The sequence below is a fragment of the Aptenodytes forsteri genome, unplaced genomic scaffold (assembly GCF_000699145.1).
Source record: "Aptenodytes forsteri isolate BGI_AS27 unplaced genomic scaffold, ASM69914v1 Scaffold164, whole genome shotgun sequence".
Lineage (NCBI taxonomy): Eukaryota > Metazoa > Chordata > Aves > Sphenisciformes > Spheniscidae > Aptenodytes > Aptenodytes forsteri.
In genome coordinates this window covers 1,209,978-1,219,977 of record NW_008795527.1, presented here as the reverse complement: position 1 = coordinate 1,219,977, position 10,000 = coordinate 1,209,978, and positions in this window count along the sequence as shown.

The window sequence follows — 10,000 nt, the reverse complement described above, 5'->3', positions numbered from 1 at the left end:
GCTTCACGGCATACAAATGAATTATCCTCATTCTTCTCCTGCCAGAGCATATAGGCCAGACCTCATTAGGATTCAATATCGCTCTGCTTTTCTAATGTTAATGTTCCAGTTATATAAGAAATGTGAAAAGGGGCTACGTATGGGGGGGCTGGGGGGGGGGAGCTGATGCCACATTTACGGTCAACACGATGCCATAATTCAGAAAGCAGAACTTCGTATTTTTGAGGAAATTACCCTGGTTTCCTACCTTCTCTCTCAGTCCTAATGCAGCATTATGCCCCTTCCTCCCTCTAATAACTGGGTTTTAATCGTGTGCCTATCCCACAGTTACAGCAACTGCAATAACAGGTTTTATAGCCTTTTTTTTTGGGGGGGGGGGGGGGGGGGGGGAGATGCCGTGACTAAACATCAGATTGTGAAAGCTCCAAGTTAATTTTGCTGTGGAAGGAAACGTCGCACTTTATGTTAATAAACAACTGTAGGAGTTTTCACCATCCAGGAATAACTCAGACATTAGGCTGCGTTCTTTTGTCTGGAGAGCAGCAAGCAGGGTAATGAAAACAAAACCCATCGCGACGTAAAAATACAATTTATACCTTTTTATCAAGCAAAGAGAAAGTTGGTTAACATTTGAAAAGGGAGCAGTAATGTATATTTATTGACAATTTTATTGTAATAATTAGATGTTTACACAGTCTGGACATTGTGGCTAAATCACTTCCAGCATGTTTATTTGTAAAGGGCTGTTTTCAGGGCAGTGCAGTAGGCTCATTAAGAAGACAGACTGCATTAAGATTCAAAGAAATTACTACTTCCCGGCTTTGCTTCACTGGTTTGGATTTAAAATAAAAGAAAAAAGAAAAGAAAAGACAAGAAAAATTAAAAGCCCAACAGCAATAACATCCAAATACCCAACAGCCTAGAAATGATGAAGTAAAATGGAGAATATTTTCTCCTGTAAAGGAAACTTCATCTTTTCTGTTCCAAAATAATCTGGTATAGTACATTTGAAACAATATACAACATTGTGGATGCCACTTCCAAGTGCCTCTTTGTGGCTGTTAATAAATATAGCTTCAACACTTGTATTTATTTTTTGCGCTCCAGCTAAATGCCTACGTGATATTTAAGATATATCTTCCTCTTTTTACTTTTTTTTTCAGGCAGTGCTGTTAGTTCACCTTTGGGAAGTCCTTAAGCCAGCATTTGGTTTACACATTTATTTGATGTGTAGGTGCCTTTTTTCCTTCAGCCAAAGAAGGATCACTTTTTACTATGAGTCCTCAGGAATGTTCCTTATTAACCAGGAAACTATTGCACATTTGATTTTTTTAGGCAAATAAACAAGTGAAACTTTTATACTCAGTGTGGATAAATGTAAATTCTCTACAGAACCCTATGTGGGGACTTTTTCACTAATCAATCTAAAGCCATTTGGTTGATCTGAAGTGAATTTCACACATGCTAAGAAAGGCTAAACACCAATTACAGATTTTTCTGGTTTTACAAAGGTAAGAGAAAGGAAGGCAGCCGAAACAGAAAGAGCTCTCAGTAACGCAGCCTTAATGAGAAAGACGTTCTATATCAAGTTCTGCATAGAAGAGCTCAGTGCTGCATTTAGTGCACTATCCATTTTAAAATTTAAAAACTCTTTAAAAATTAAGGCAGTAAATAGGCTATAACGTTGCTCCTGTCCAAGTATGTTTCCATTACAATTAAGTAATCAATATGCAGTATTTATTGCTGAAAGATTACGCATAAAGAGGAGCACATAAAAGGAACCGTGTGCTTAAACCTTCCTGACTTTCCTTTAGCTGCCGTTTAACTAGAAAGAATGCTATTTTTCCCCGGAAGCAGACTTGTTAAATGGCATCCAGTACATTCTATATAAATGCTGTCTACTCCCCCACAAATAAAAACAAAGACGATAAAAGAAATGGATAAAGAGATGTCAGTTTGCAAAGAAAAGACTGGGTTATATTTCCTGAAAGCTGCACAAGTCAACTTACAAACTTGAAATATTACAGATTTAGTTTTACAAGTCAATCACAGCTATATATTTGGCCTCGTAATTACTGTCAGTTTTGACAGGGAAGGCAATAATTTTTTTTCCTGACATGTGAGTTTCAATAAAATCAGGTAGCCACATCACAGAACACTTTCTTACACAGAGAATTAAAAGGACTTCTCACAGAGATAAAGAATACTGCCAGGATTAAATATATGTCATACATTCAATTAAAGAGTATGGAAAAAAAAAAAAAGGACTATCCTTGCAGGTGGACCTGATCCAAAGCCTATTATAAGGATGAGAACGTTTCTATTTACTTGAGTGGACTCTGGAAAAATCCCTTTCTGTTCTCAGAAGAGGGAACAGAAACAACAGATAAAGCTGAAGACTATTTTTATCTTTTTCTCTATTTCCTAAGACATTTAGATACCGAAGTGGTAACTAAAATGTAACTACCTGAGGTGAATAAATGGCTACAATTTGAAATTGTAGCTATTTTGCTTAAAAATGCATGAGTGAAATGCTTTCCACGGCAATTAGAATCAAAAAAAAAAAAAAAGAGGACTATCCTTGCAGGTGGACCTGATCCAAAGCCTATTATAAGGATGAGAACGTTTCTATTTACTTGAGTGGACTCTGGAAAAATCCCTTTCTGTTCTCAGAAGAGGGAACAGAAACAACAGATAAAGCTGAAGACTATTTTTATCTTTTTCTCTATTTCCTAAGACATTTAGATACCAAAGTGGTAACTAAAATTTAACTACCTGAGGTGAATAAATGGCTACAATTTGAAATTGTAGCTATTTTGCTTAAAAATGCATGAGTGAAATGCTTTCCACGGCAATTAGAATCAACGTTATGTTGCACATACTCAGAATTGGTTTAATATCTGGTACAGCCAAATGCACTGTAAAGCAAAGCAAAGTATATGATACTTGAAAGAAGCCTTTAACTTTTTAAAAAGATACTAATTGTGGGCCAAATTAATTACTGAGGTAATGAACTAATAATTACTGAGGTAATGAACTAACATGCTTGTTGGGCAGGAAATAGTGAACTCGGTTCCTGCTTGGAGCCTGTGAAGTTGAAAGGGGATGAGGAACACGTGAACCCACAGAGCGGCAGCATTTTTACTATACCAGGCAAAGAAAAACTAAGACTGGACTTGTATTTATTCTGCCATTTCAGAGCGGTGTCAGCTCACCGCTGACTTACAGAATTGCAGAAAACTGGCCTGGAACAGACCTTAGGAGGTCATTTAGCACATGCCCCAACCTCAAGGCAGGAATCGCCATGGTTCAGTCATTCCTAGCAGGTGAGTTCATCCCCTGCAGGTTCTCCAAATCCTCCACAAATGGAAATCGCAGAAGCTCCCCAGGCAACCAACCCCAATGCTTCGCTGCCCTCACCATTGGAAAGCTTCACCTTCTGCCTAATCCGCCTCTACCTGGGAGCAATGCAAGCCTGTTATTTCTTGGTGTCATCCGATGATTAACATGATCCCTTTTAGCAAACTAGGGGTGTAAGCCTTACTGCGAACAAAAGGTCACTCAGGCATTCCTAACGTGCGATGGAGCAAATGATAAAAATGACCAATGCGGAGTTTCTTCTAAAGCTATGTCCTGTGTCACCTACCCTTCGTTCGGAAGGGGTGGAATTACACCCCGGGCAGACCAGAGCAGACACTGCGCAGGCTCCTGGCTAGGCAAGAGCCGTATTTCCTTCTACTTTCAGAACGTGCAACTCCATTAAGTCCTCAGGATTGGACTTAATCATGAGAGCAATAAATTTGGCCTAGAGAAAATAGAATATACTGGGAGATATGGGGACTGTCAGTGGCCCTATACAGATGTTGTAATTCTGTGTCAGTATACCCATATAACAAGATAAATCCTCATTATTATACACTTACTCCTTGGCTGAAAGGAGAGAGGCACAGCCAAAGCATTCATCTGCCATTGACAGCTGTCTATAATAAAGGTTGCTGAAGACAGTAATAATATCTGCCCCCATATGATGTAGATTTGGTAGGGAAAGGGAGGGGACAATGAAACAGACGGGGTCAAACACAACTTTTCACTACACTGGTGTACAGCTTGCATACCTGCGATGTTTTCGGAAGAGTAAGTCCCCATTAATTCTGGCATAATCAATCAGACCTCAGCCCAGAGTCTATAGACCATCAGCGTGTGAACTGGGAATTCGAAATGAGTAGCACGTAAAATACTTCCATCTGGTTACAAGAACCATCTTACACCAAGGCGATCTTCTCTGGGCAGCTGGAGATCAGAACCACCAAAGTCGTTCGCTTTGTGTTCATAATATTCCCCGTATTTGTTAAGTGCTGGGCACAGAGTGATTCTGAACATCAAGAAATACTTCATCGATAAATTGGCATCCTATATTCAGGTGGCTAACTCATGGTTAGGGGTATGTTTTAAATCACAAAAATTAACTTTCCACAACACTAACAACTTGATTTTAAATCCTGTATTTCACATGAATAAGAAGTTTTAGGAGCACTTCCAATGAAGCCAAGGGAACTACGTAACTGAATGCTTACTATTGTCAATAAGGAGTTAATATTGTGCCCTCAAATTAAGAATTACCTACATAACTTTCGTTGAGGTTAAGGGGGAGTCATATGGCTAAATTCCCTCATTTCAGACTGTACATGCAGAACTGACTCTTTTCAAGAAGCAGACAGTGGAAAAGACAGAAGATGTTTGTGTCGTTGACAACTGCCTACATTTCAATTTTTTTTCTGTAATACCAGCAGAAATGACAACACTGAAGGTGAGCAGAACATTCAAGAGCCCACAGACATAGGAAAGGCAGACGCTAATAAGTATTATGATGAATGTAGTCTGAAGAGCTACTGTAATTTCAGTTAATACATTTAGCAAACAGTATGTCTACTGTTACTTAGACAAAATTATTGAAATAATTGTCTGAATTATCACAATTAATTAAATCAAACACTGTTTACCAAATGAAATAAATATGCTCTCAGTAGCTGGTCAGTACTCTGTTCAATGATCCCTATGAGTCACTCTGGTCAGTTTTAGCCTGAATTACTATAACATATATTCCCCCCGTTTCAAACGTTACGACGTCTAAGCAAGGGTATTTTGCATGAAGGCCTCCTTAGCAGGGGCAACATCAACCAGAATGTGCAAAACAGAATTCCACTGAAACACATTATCTTTACCATTTAATGAAATGGGTATGCTGAAATCCCTTTGCGGTCCATGTATGCTTCTTGGAATCATCAGCTTGTCTGAGGACACGTAAACGGGAACGTATCACATCATGGCTTCATACGCCGTTCTGTCAGATCAGGCTATAATTCAAAACCCCGATCCACACCTGATGGACAAACACCTGCATAAATTGCTAGCTAATTGAATTGATTAGAAATGTTCAGTAGCAACACTGCATCTGGAGGGCCCAAGATAATATTGAGCATCGATCAGTAAGGATCAGTTTTCAGCAAAGGGCCAGCCACGTAGGTCTTCATTGTCCACCGCTTGCCAAAGTCTGACACAGACCACTGTTGGTACAGATTCAGGTTCACACTCTCAAGCAGGCATTTCCTTGGCCTGCACCTGAAACACCAATTTGACCTAATTCTGTAAAAATCTGATGTTTCAGGAAGACGCCTCATGGTACACGTTCTCCTCTTCATAATTTTGTGTAAGTAAATGGATGCAGGAGTACAGTGAAAACAGAGTATTTACAGAAGTGCAAGTCATAAACACGGCTTAGCGAGAGAGATTATTTTGGATGATGCCTCTGCATTTTGAAGTTTCATTCACCTTCTGAAAATTTACAAAGCCCATGAGAGAAGATGCTTGTTTCCTGAACGCTGCCTTCAAAGCAGCGCTAGATACATTAGAGGGAAGGCAGTTCTGGTCACAAGTCGATAATGACCTATAGACGACCTTGGGTGGCTATCGTAAGACAGTAAGTAGCTGAATAAGGTAATCTCAGTCTAGAAGTGCTTAAGCACCCACATCATCTATAATGTGCCAGTCTCAGAAGCAGAAAAGAATGAATGGATAGGAAGCTGGTTAGTTTATAGACCATCCAAAACAGTTCTCATAGTTAGTAATGTGGATTGCCTATTTTTTTTGTGAGTAATGGAAATCTAGATGTATAGATTACCCACCCCACCCCCCTTCGTTGTGGCCTCATAGCTTAAAACTAAGTCCAAAAATATCTTGAAAATAGGGGAAAAAGATGTTGCAAAAAATGAGCCCGGAGTATTTTATTGGTACAGGCAAACAAAAATTAGTGTCACAAAAGACACACAGATTTTGATAAGAGGCACCTGACGTAATGCACTAAGAGTACTATCACAATAGGAAATGTAGGACAAGAGAGAAGTTACTAGAATAGAGCCTTTACACTGGAAACAGAATTTTTAAAAAAGCGAGAAATACCATTTTTCTATAGTAAAGGTAGTGTGGCTATTATGAGCGTGCAGACATAAACACCTTTTAGAAAGGAGAAACCAGCATCAAAACACGATTGTAAGTGACTATATAATAAAACCCACTCCTTCCCACACATACATGTACATTCATGCCTGGCTGCTTTTAATTTAAATATAAGGAAAGAATGACAGTCCTCTCAGAAGAGAGCAGCAGCAAAGGAAGAAGGTCCCTCTGCTTCCCTGATGCCACATGACTGTTTACAGATTTCATCTTTTCCCTTCCAAACTGAAATAAGTCTCAGAGGCTGAAGACCGCCGATGAATAAACTGAGCTGCCCACGCCTGTCAGACTGTCTGCGCTCTGCTCTTCTCGTGCTGACCCTATTAGATTTGACTATTAAAAAGCAGCATTGGGCCATGTCAGCTCTTGGGTGGGAGACTGCCAAGGCACACTTCCATGCTGCTGGCGTTTGAAAGATTGATAATGATCCTGTGTAATACTTTTTTTCCTTTAGCCCAGGCAGTTCTGCACGGGGGTCAGTTCTGTGGTGCTATGTACCCTGTCTTGTAGCATGAGGTGTAAAACTAAAATTCTAATTACCTGGGGCCGTTAAAAATCCTATGGCACTATTTACAAATATGCAAGCAATTACAGCAGACTGAAGTAGCCAAACTGGTAATTCTATTCTGCCAACATAAATCCTCCCACTGTAACCGAATGTGGAATTTTTTTTCATCTCACAGCATAAACTTTAAAGTCTTGCTGTAAAATGCTCATTAGCCATCAAATACCTCTATGGAGTAGCACTTGCTTTACAATGGGGGGGGGAAGGAAGTTTGTTCTACGGGTTGTGAGACACTGAGGCTACTTTAGGATAAAAGCTCCAACACATCAGTTTGCTACAGCAAATTAATAGAGATAGATTGGTTTTTAGTGGCATCTGAAACTACCTGCCTCTTCATCTACCAGCAGCTCTCCTTCTCAGACTGCCTGCACTGCTGTACTTTATTGTCCCACACGTTGCTACAAGATGACACCTTGGATTTTTAAGTTTTTCCCTGTTATTTAAAAGACTTGTTCCTCCCAAAAGGCTGGAAAGAAGGCGACGTTTCCAGTTTTAAATTTGACTCCTGTTGGCATAGCTTTCAGGTGCAGAGGTTTTTCCTCTACTTTGCTTTGAACCCAGCTCCCTATGAATTTCTCTGTGCGGTAGTTTGGACTAAGGAAAATTCCAGGCAGCAGAAACAGAATTGTCTAGATCCCATTACAAACTCGCTCCTAAACAAATCCATAAAAGGCTATGATATAACAATTCATAGCTTATCATTGCCTGATCTGCTTTACAATTTAAAGGTTATATCTATATATACATATATACACACAGATATTTTCCTTGGCACAACACAGTTGGATAAGAAAAGCGGTATCGCTTTGACCTGCACATCCTGTCACCATCTCGGCCCCCCTTTACTTCTTCCTGTAGCAAGGAGAGACCGGCCAAGTCACAATTTCATCCCAGAAGCATGAAATACTGTGCTTACACCCAGCTTGAATCCACGATTTTAAGTCCGTAGTTTGAAGTTGGTTGGTGCTGGTCCCTCACAGTAAGACACGGGATGCTGGGCAGGAAATGAACTCTAAAACAGAGATGCAGATTTGGCAGAGCACTCTTCACTGAGCTCAGTGCCAGTTTTTCTAAATAAAGATGGAATTAAGCAGACTGAAGCTTGTCTGAGAAATGTCAGCTTCAGAGAAACCCTCGTAAGCGAAGGTCTTACAGTCTATCAATACATTGTGCTATGGAAAGTGGAAAGTTATTTATAAGGTTTCCATGCATACGCTTATTCCCACAGTTACATACTAATAAATTTTTCATCAGCTTGAGGGAGAGAGATGAGAGAAAACATCAAATGGCTCATGCAGCTGAAGAGCACGCCATTGTCATCTACCTGGGTACTTTCATCACGTTTTAATATTTTACAGCTTTCCTACAGATCCCAGTGAACTTTATCAAGGCAGGACTCTGATCTACAGCCACAACTTCATTTTGCTTTACCCGAGATAGAAAAATGGATTTGTATCATTTGGCTGTAGAGAAGTCAGTGCCTTTCTTTTGTTTAGTTCAGCTTACGGAAATAACTGCATCTCTTTCAGAAAGAGGACAAAAAGTATTCAGCAAAAGGTACTTTGAAATTGTATTGCCTGTTTTTGAGGTACCGTTCTGAGAGCCTGATGCAGAAAGCAAGCAAATTCAATAGCTTCTCAGTTTCAGCAGTCTTTGGATCAGGTTCTAAAGGGTTATTCTTTACGCTCCTTCTAATGCTGTGTCATACTCAGACTGCAGAGCCAAAAAGAACAAAGTTTATGCATTTGGCTTTGAATATAGAATGGGATCTTAATTAGCATTCACATTCAGCTTAATTCCAGTCAAAGAAAGTTTTTATCATGAATAGAGGAGCAAAAGGTAAGCCGATGCATATTACTCCTCTAAATCTTATCCATACATCTCTCTGATGGACGAACTGGCGCATACGCTACCATCAGTACATGTAATCAGTGGCAGTATGCACAAAGAGGTAGGTCCTAACTAGATGCTGGAAAAATACGCGAACCAGTTATCTGTATATAGATAGATCTGTACATGAAAAAATACTCGAGTGGCATGATTATATCCGGGTGCCTCTGCTATACAAAGCATTTGTATTACCCTTACTTCTCTGAATAAATTCAAATGACAGCCCCATTTCATTTCTTCATTCAGTCTGGAGGCCAGATGGCATTAGAATCATTTACTTCACCTTGTTGTGCTTAATTACGACAATCAACACACTATTTTCCAAATTAATCATAACAAAGTAATTTCATTAGTAACACAGCAGGCTGTTGAATTATTAGCATCATAACAGTTTGCAAACAATTAAACTTTATTTGAACCTTAAAAATTTGCAGAGTAGAACATTATTGTAAGATCTAATGGCAGTATAGTACAAATCCAGAACAGCAAATAATCAAGTAAAACGCTGTACAAAATATGACTTACAATCACCTTTTAAAAATTAGCTTACTGTTCACCAAAAGGCAAGCGCAACCTACGTAAACAAAGACAATACAGCAATTAGCATTTTCTGCCATTGAGTTTTGTTTAAGTTGTATTAACGGGGATTTTGTTATGCAAAACAGGTTATGGTATTCGCATAGATTTAAAGTAAACAATTCATCCGTGGTCCACCGCCGGTTGATTCCAAGACACTTCAAGCGAGTTTCAGGACATCTTTCACGTTTTGATTTTTAAGGCAGTTTGTTTACTCCCTCCCACATGTACTAAGAGGGGGAGAAAGCCCTAAAGGAGAGTGACAGACAAAAGCCACGCTTATTTCTCCGCTTGCCACCACCCACCCAGGAGAGGAAGCGCTCGGCAGGCCTGCCACTCATCGGTTGGGATGGGACTCCCTCTCCTGGAAAAACGGCAGAAGCGGCGCGGGGGCGCCCGGGAGGGGGAAGGGGACGGGCTCGGCCTCCTCCCATGCCGTGAAAATTTGCTGCCATCTAC